We start from the raw sequence: 9,942 nt of genomic DNA on the forward strand, positions 1-9,942 counted from the left end.
CTATCCCTCAGGATGTTGGTGTTGGCCAATCCATTAAGGATGGCCTCTTTAATAAACTTTTCTAAGAGCTTTCCCAGGATAGAAGTCAGGCTGATGGCCCTATAGTTTGCCAGATCCACTTTCCTCCCTTTCTTGAAGATAGGCACCACATTGGCCTTCTTCCAGTCTTTGGGCACTACACCAGAGTGCCAGGAGTTCTCAAAGATTTGTGCCAGCGACTGGGCTATGATTCTCGGCAGCTCCTTGAGTACCCTGGGGTGTAGATTGTCAGGGACGACGGACTTGAAGTTGTCCAGCCTCTCAAGGTGTTCCTTCACAAGGTCAGCATTGATGGAGGGCAAGGAATCTCCCTCATCTGGACCTCCCTGTCCCATAATGGGCAGGGGCATCCCATGGGATTGTTGAAAGACCTACACAAAGTACCCATTTAGTAGGTTGGCTTTTTCCTGGGTGTCAGTTGTCCCATCTGGTTTAGCAGGGGTCCAATGTTGCCCTTGCTTTTCCTCTGGCTCCCCACATATCTTAAAAAGGACTTTTTATTGTCCTTGATACTCGAAGCTAGTTGGAGTTCAGTTGCAGCCTTGGCTTTCCTGGTTTGCTCCCTGCAGGACTGGACCAGTGCAGAATATTACTCCTTGTAGGTTAATCCCATCCTCCATCCTTTGTAGGCCTTTCTTTTTAGCCTCAGGAGGTCTGCTAGATCCCTGGAGAGCCAGGGGGGCTGCTGTGCTCTCTTGCTGCCTTTCCTCTGAGATGGAATAGAATTAGCTTGTGCATTAGTAAGGGCATTAGTAAGGGATCTTAGTAAGGGCCTGAATACATAACTTATTAATACAGGTTTTATTTACATCCGTATTATATACTGATACAAATTATAACAGGATCTGGAATATACAGGTAAATTTAACCCAGGGTAGCTGCCATAGTAGGCAGTATTACAGCACCTTACTAATAAGTGGTGAGGAACATACAATAACTTGGCTACATTGCAAAAGCATTATTCCAGGATAATGTCAGACATAGCATGTCTCTACTGGTATAACTTACATTGATGTATTATTACTGCTGTTTTATCCTGGGGTATCTCTACATCAGTCCCTGGTAAATTATCCAGTGGAGGAGTTTGTATCATGTCATAGAGAAGTAGGACTGGAAGGGAACTCAGAGGTCATCTAGTTCAACCCCTTGTGGCAGAATCATCCCTATCCAAACAATCCCACACAACTACAACCTAAACTCTACATAAGACTACCCTCAACTGTGACACAACATAGACCTAACACCCTAACCTGTCACAGGTAAAGCAGAGGAACCATGACAGCCAATATCCTGCTCCTGTAAAATGTTGTCAAGGTCTCTCAAGAGAACCCAGGCAGAGGGCCCCTCGCTACCGAGGAAGGCAAAGTCCCCAACAGTTCATACCAATCTGAACATGGAGTAAAATTCCCTCCTGACCCCCAGAACTGGAATCGGCTAAACCCTTAGCAGAGGGGCAAGACCCTTTACCCAGGAACCTCCAGCTTTCCTCCTAGCAGGAGATTTAGCACCCCAGTTGAAGTCCCCAGCCTTAGCTGTAGCCAACACCCAATACCTCTGAGGAACCTGAAAAACATCTTGACATGTATATCAGAAAAAAAAGAGAGTGGGGTTAAGAGTGGGCAGGGGCAACCAGCAAAGCCCAGAAGCATGGGAAAAACCCATGGTAGAAAATAGGCATAGCTATGCCTAAATTATCCCTGACCAGTGGCCATCCAATCTTTTCTTGAACGGCTTGAGTGATGGAGAGACCACAACTTCTCAAGACAATCTGTACCTCACTATTCTCACAGTGAAGACATTTTTCTAAATATCCATTCTAAATTTACTTTGCTTCAACTTCAAGCCATTGATCCTCATCCTCCTCTGCAAAAATAGAAAAGGTGTTTTCCTTATATCTGCTTGTGTTTTGCAGACATTATAAAAGATAGTTTATAGTGGGTAAAAATGTCATGCATCTGGGCTCTAATTGCCAGATTTTACAATGCAATTTGACACTCATCTTTCTTAAATTCTATTGTCTTTTTTGATACCACAGTGGAATCTGAACTATGTCACAAATTCAGTCCCACTTCTAAGTGTTAATCATATTTTGAAAATCTTATCCATAAAATCGAGTCATTCCCTGAAATATGAATGGACCTGAAGACTGTAAATCTGTCAACTTGTCAATCAAGTGGCAACATGTGTCAAAGTATATCAAAGAGATTCAGCTTGATTCTGTTCTGCATGGCCTGTTCACAGTACTGTACTCCTTTGGTAGACCAACTATGTCTCAGGAGTGAAAAGGGCTATTTAAAAATGATCTGGGACAACATCAGGAAAGGAAACATAACATAGTCCAATAGCACATCAGAGGAACACAGGACTGGAAGGGGCATCCTTGATCATCATGGTCAGGATCCTGCTGTTGCTGCTAACCATGTTACACAATCCCATTCCTAAATGTATCAAGTGTTATGTTGTTTGTCCCCATCTCTTCTTAGAAATCTGCGCCAAATGACTTTGTCAAGAATTCATCTCTCACACAGAGAATTAGATAATGGGATAGTTGGTTTCCTTTAATTCAAATTCCAAGAGGATTGACCCTAAAGAAACATCTCTAGAAAGGGTTAATTAACATACAGAAAGCTGCTTGTTGGGGTAGAATAGAGTGAAAGTGACATCTTTCAATGGCTTGTGCAATGGAGCAGCATTACTGGGGTGCCAAGTAAAACAGCCTGAGGCTTCTTTAGGTTTAATTCTTTCCACATTGCCAGAGAAGCATGAAACAGGGTGGAAGGGAATAGAAGATGGCTGGATTAGGCACTCTTATGACATTCTCCAGAGAAGAGACTCACTCAAGCCTTCCTGTCCACCCACTCTGCTAGCATGCACTGAACCCAGAAATGTGGGTAAGAAGATACTCTGGGGCATCCCCAGCTACTCTTGTATATCAGTTGTGCTCACCCTCTTCTTGCTCCACAGTCCAAAGGAGTGGCACAGGCCAGTCAGTCAGTTGAATCAGGCCCCTGCACTGCCTCAGCTGGCCCTTACCCCAGGACTGGGCCCTGGGTCCCTGGACCACCACACCAAGCCATGCACTGAGGATTAGCTCCACATCACCCTGCACAACCAATCTGGCATACAGGACCAGGATCATGCTATCCAAAACTGTGGGGCCCCCCATAGGTCTGAAAATTTGGCAGAAGGGGAACAGTGCCACCACTCCCCTGCCACCAAATGCCCAGTCTTATGGGGAGCCCCATGGTCCAGATGACATAAGACTGGGGGTTGAGCACGCCTGTTGTGTATGCCTGAGAGAGAGGTTGTGAGAGCAACTGTATGGGAGCATCCCCATGGTGGCTTCCATGCCACATTTCTGAGTTTGATAGATGTGAACAGGCATGATGGGCAGGGTGCTGGGGAGAGTGACAAGAACACTGTAAATTTACCCTATGATGATAGCACGGGTGCACCCCCCTCAAGGCCAGCTGAGAGCAACCTTCTGCAAGTCCCATTAGTATGCCAGGTCTACTTGTCAAAGACACACAGAAGTCATCCTGTGCAGTCTCTCCTCAGCTCTGGAACTCCCTCCCTCTTGAGGCCTGACAGAGCATGAGCCTGGGCATCTTTTAGAAGTGCTGTAAGACCTTCCTATTTGGGCAGGTGTTTAGCAAACAAAGGTAGGTTCAGACGTTGTTTAGGTGAGATGTTCTCTGTTTTATATTGTTATTCTAGCTCCTATATACGTTGTTTTAGTCTCTTGTCATTTTTCTTTTTTGTAAGTTATCTATTCTCTTAATTGCATAAATAATAAAATACAAGACAGAAACCTGCAGGGCTTCAGTTAGTAATGGACATAGGGGAAAATACTGGGAGGCAGAAATGCTTCTGTCATGACACCCCCCTTGAACACCTGAACCCCAGCATTTACATTTTCACCATTATAACATTGTGAATAATTTACAGTCCATTACTAATATTAATGTGTAAAATTTTTCTTTTTCCCCATTAGGTTTAGTAATGCTAGGACTGGAATCAGGGAGAGAAAGATGAGGAGCTGTTGGCTGACCCTAAGCTTGAAAATCCCATGATGTAGAATGGCTGTTCTTATAGAAACCACAAATCAGGTTACAGCAACTCCAGGAGGATAATGACCACATAGTTCTATCAGATGCAATTTCTCTTTCTAAATAGTGAATTGTGCCAACCTTGGAGTACAAAACATTTGTTTTAGTAATGCAGTAAGCCTTGGGTGACTACATGTCCTGGTTTGGCCAGGACAGTCCTGCATTTTGAAAACTGGTCCCCACCAGCCAATGAAAAGTAAAATGAGTATCCTGGGTATGGGGCATGGGGTGGGGAGGTGGAGAGGCATGAGCTGTGAAATAGAAAGCCCTAGAAGACAGCAAAATTGTCCTAAAATAGGTTAGCTTGATTAGTGGAATGACCATTAAAATGGGGAGATAACTGTTAACACCTACGAAGTAAAGAGCAGTGGGCCATTAATGGGCCATTGACTCCCTTAACTGCCTAAATAGTAATTCCAGAACTATACCACACTGCCTCTGCCTGCAGCAGTGCCACTGACTTGTCAGGGAAGGGAGTTGGGGGGGTGGGGAGGGGCAGTGTCCTGGATTTCACATCATCCCGCATAGTCACCCTAAATAAGCACCAAGGAGCAACACCATGGCTCACAACATCTCAGAAGTAAAGTTAGTTTAGCACTCAGCATGGGAAAGGAAATCGGAATGGCCTCCTGCAGCAAACATCAACCTGAAGTTTTAAGGCAGCAGCTGGTAAGTCTCTAAGCTTCTTGCAGCTGTTTGATGTGATACCACAGGGATTTTTTTGTACATTAATAACTTGCAACCATTTTAAGGTCTGTTTAACGCTTTACAATATGTTTCAACTTGTATGGTTTCTAATGTAAGGGGATACATTTGATAATAAAACAGTTGCAAATATAAGAAAAATGACTTTATAGCAGTAACTATATACACACATGCATTTGTATGTACTTGAGAGAAAAATAACTTATGACAGTAAAAATGCACACCTATATATCTGTATGTATATATGTTTACATGTATAAACATAAATAGACATGCATCTTCATCTGTGTCTGTGCCTGCCTATACATGTATATATGGGTAGAGATGTACCTGCATATACTGTACATTTATATTTTGCACTGATATTTTGCTTTGTTTTTCCAGGACATTTGTTTTTTTCTCGGTGACAGACACTATGACATAGACCTCCTCCTTCCTACATACACATGTATGTTTAACATATACTGTGCAGGTAGAGCAGTAGAATGTAATGTATGTTAATAGGTTTAAATAGTGCCCTGGCCCTTTAAATATCAGCAGCAAATCTTTGGCTTGTATACATTGACAAAACTCCCTTAAAGTCAGCTTTGTCTGGGTATTTCATATCAGCTAAGAATCAGGCCCTAGGTGTTTGGCATATGTTATGGCAGGGTGATATTTGAAAGAAATTGTGATTGCTGAACTAAACAACAGGAAAAAAAATGCCACCTTTTTCTGAGTATACTACATGAGTCTTTTGAAAGAAACTCCTGTTTGTGTTCCTTATCTGTGGTATATATGCAGGCGAAAGAGTTATGAAAATCAGTCTGTCCTCTTACAGCTAACACTTCATCATGCATAATAATAATATGGGAATAGGAGACATTTGTACAGACAGAAGACTAGTAGAATTCAGGATTTGATTATCAGTTTGAAAAGGTGATGAATCCAGCAGGATTCCCTTACAGTCTCCCCCCTGCGAGGAGTTGTCAAGCACATTACACTTCATGTTCTCCTAGAAATGCTTGTTAGCTTTTCATATACGCTGAGTTTCAACCAGAGGTGGCACTAGGGGATAGCAAGAAGCAATCTATTAAAATATGCCACTGTGATCGTTTCTTCTCTGCAGGTTTTCTTGCTTTTTTGACCCGGGGTTTTATAAAACTGAAGTAATTTTGTCAATTTAAACCAAGATACAGAGTGAAGTCATGTAATTTTAACTTCCTCGAATATGATCTGAGCTGATAGAATCATAGAAAACTAGGGGTGGAAGGGACCTCAGGAGGTCATCTAGTCCAACCCCCTGCTCAAAGCAGGACCATCCCTAACTAGATCATTGCAGTCAGGGCTTTGTCTAGCTGGGTCTTAAAAACCTCCAAGGATGGAAATTCCACAGCCTCTCTGGGTAACCTCTTCCAGTGCTTTACCACCCTCCTAGTGATAAAGTTTTTCCTAATATCAAAGCAAAACCTCCTTTGCAGAAACTTGAAATTGTTGCTCCTTATTCTGCATCTGTCACCACTGGGAACAGTTTAGCTCCATCCTGTTTGGAACCACCCTTCAGGTAGTTAAAGGCTGCTATGAAATCCCTGCCTCAATCTTCTCTTTTCCAAACTAAATAAGTCCAGTTTCCTTAGCCTCTTCTCATAAGGCATGTGTTCAAGCCTCTGAACCATTTTTGTTGCTCTCCCCTGGACTCACTCCAACTTGTTCACATCCTTTCTATAGCAGAGGGTCCAAAACTGGGCACAATACTCCAGATGTGGCCTCACCAGTGCCAAATAGAATGGAATAATTACTCCCCTCAATCTGCTGGCAATGCTCCTACTAATGCAGCCCAGTGTACTGTTAGACTTTATGGCAACAAGGGCACACCACTGCCTCATATGCATCTTATTGTCCACTGTAACCCCCCAAGTCCTTTTCTGCAGAGCTGCTGCTTAGCCAGTCAGTCTACAGGCTGTACCAGTGCATGGGATTCCTTCATCCTAAGTACAGGACTTCGCACTTGTCCTTGTTGAAGTGCATGAAATTTCTTTTGACCCAATCCTTCAATTTGTTTAGGTTACTCCGAATCCTAGCCCTACCCTTCAGCATACCTACTACATCCGCCTACCACCCAGTTTGGTGTCATCTACAAACTTGCTGAGGATGCAATCCATCCCATTGTACGGATCGTTAATGAAGATATTGAACAAAACTGACCCCAGGACCACCCCCTGGGGCACTCCACTTGATACCAGATGTCAGCTAGACATTGAGCCATTGATCACTACCCATTGAATCCAATGATCCAGCCAGCTTCCTATCCATCTTACAGTCCATTCATTCAACTCATACTTCCTTAGCTTGCTTGCAAGAATGCTGTGGGAGGTGGTATCAAATGATGGTAATAAGGTTTTCCAATTTTGAAGGTGCATCTGAGAGAATGAAATGGTTTCCTCAAGTGCCTGTGTCACCTCAGAAAATGATCATTGCCATATAACCTACATTTGGTTGTGCCTAAAATAATCCTGGAAACTGAAGATGATGTAGGAAACAGCAACTTGCTTGTTAAAGCAGAGTGGGGAACCCTCGAAATTAGTGCTCTAAAACCTATATTACTTACTCCTGTATAGTCAGGTTAATTTTAAGGAGAGAGCCCTGGCCTGTAAAGCCTTAAAAGACTTGAGAGCCAGCTGCCTGGATAAACTCTCTCTAGTCATGAGATACTGCCACAGCTCCACTTAGGGAAATTGCTTGAACTAAAATCCCTTTCTGTATAGAAGATGCATCATAGACTCTGAGTGTCATTCTGCAGGATAAAATATTCTGATATCTAATGGGGAAAAGAATCCAACTTTACTCTCTGGAGTCTTGCAAAAAACTAAGGCCAAGTACAGACATTACACGTAAATCAGTACAGAATCATAGAAAATTAGGTTTGGAAGGGACCTCAGGAGATCATTTAGTTCAACCCTCTACATAAAGGAGGACCACTCCCAAATAGATTATCCCAGCCAAGGCTTTGTCCAGCTGGATCTTAAAAACCTCCAAGGATGAAGATTCTGCAACCTCTCTGTGTAACCTGTTTCAGTGTTTTACTAGCCTCCTAGTGAGAAAATTCTTCCCAATATCCAACCTAAACTTCCCTTGCTGCAACTTGAGACCATTGCTCCTTGTTCTGTCATCGGCCACCACTTAGAACAGTCTAGCTCCATCCTCTTTGCAACCCCCCCTTCAGGTAGTCGAAGGCTGTTATTAAATCCCCTCTCAGTCTTCTCTTCTCTTTTCTAGACTAAATAAGCCCAAATCCCTCAGCCTCTCCTCATAAGTCATGTGCCCCAGTCCACTCACCATTTTTGGAGGCCTCCACTGGACTCTTTCCAATTTGTCTACATCCTTTTTGTAGTGAGGGGCCCAAAACTGGACACTGTGGTCATGTCTACCTGTCACCATATAGTGACGTTGCTCTGGTGCTGTACTTTAATACAGAAGACCCTCACCATTCATGGGGGATATGTTCTAGAGATCCCCACGAATGGGGGAACCTGTGAATACCTGTACTGCATTGTCTGCATTCATGAACGGTGTGAGCCCCGGCAGCTGGGGCGGCACAGTTGCGCTGGCGGTGGTGGAAACACAGCGGTGGAAGCCCAGCAGTGGCAAGCATGGAGCTCCCGCAGATGCCACCAGTGCTGTAACAAAGTGTCATCACGCTGCCTGTGGAAAGAGCATGGGTTGGTGCAGCGCACCATGAATATTCAAAATCGCAAATCCGCGAATAGCGAGGGTTTCCTGTACTTCCTTTTGGAATTACTAAAGCACAGTGCAGTACAGGTGGTTACTGTACTATGTGCATGGTGCACAGTTATATTTCACCGCTATGTCACTGTAGTAGTGTGCTATACTGGGGAAATGCACCACTACGGCTATGTAGCTGCTGATTATGACTAGACCCATGTAATTGCTACATTACCATAGCTCTCCATATGGCAATGTAGCACATCACTACATTGCCATAAGGCAACATGTAGATGCTCCCAGTACTCCAGATATGGTCTCACTAGGGCCAAATAGAGGGGAATAATCACTTCCCTTGATCTGCTGGCATTGATCCTACTGGTGCAGCCCAGCCCAGTATGCCATTAGCTTTCTTGGCAACAAGGACACACTGCTAACTCATATTCAGCTTCTTATCCACTGTAAGCCCCAGGTCCTTTTCTGCAGAGCTTCTGCTTAAACAGTCAGTCCCCAACCTGTATTGGTACATGGGATTGTTCTGTCCTAAGTGCAGGACTTTGCATTTGTTCTTAGTGAACCTCAGGAGATTTCTTTTAGTCCAATCATCCACTTTCTTGAGGCCTCTCTGAATCTTCGCCCTACCCTCCAGTGTATCTACTCCTCCCCTCAGCTTGGTGTCATCTGCAAACTTGCTGAGGGTGCACTCCATCCCATCCTCCAGGTCATTGTAGAAGATAGTGAACAAAACGAGCCCCAGAACCAAGGCCTGGGGCACTCCACTTGATATCAGCTGCCAACTAGGCATTGAACCATTGATTACTACTCTTTGAGCCCAATGATCCAACCAGTTTTTTTACCCACCTTATAGTTCATTCATCCAACCTGTACTTCCTTAGCTTGATTGCAAGAATGTTGTGGGAGACTATATCAAAAGACTTGCTGAAGTCATATAAGTGATTGGAAATTGGTCTAAATGTGTAAAAGAATATAAGTTCAGTGCACATAGGCTGGTTTAGAAATGGCAGAACATGATCTAAGATATACCTGGATGGACGTAGTATTGTTGGGCCCCAGCTCAAGTCTGGGATCGTGCCCGGTATGCAAAAGCCAATAAAGATACCAGGGGTGAAAGTATAAATAAGATTTATTGCTAGCAATACAAGGTGCAAGCGGAATAATTTCACGTAACAAGCACACAGATTCTTAATTCTAAGCCTCTTTAATACTGGAGTATTGGACCTTCATAAGCATTCTTGTTTGCTAATTGGTTATAAGGGAGTGACGCAAGGAGTTCTTTACTGAGCATGTCTCTATACCTGTGTTTTAGCTATGTATCTCATTTACATACATGTATGTTTCATTAGCATACCTTCTCCCCACCTAGGGG

Source organism: Alligator sinensis, unplaced genomic scaffold, assembly GCF_000455745.1.
Source record: "Alligator sinensis unplaced genomic scaffold, ASM45574v1 scaffold187_1, whole genome shotgun sequence".
In the NCBI taxonomy this organism is placed as follows: Eukaryota; Metazoa; Chordata; order Crocodylia; family Alligatoridae; genus Alligator; species Alligator sinensis.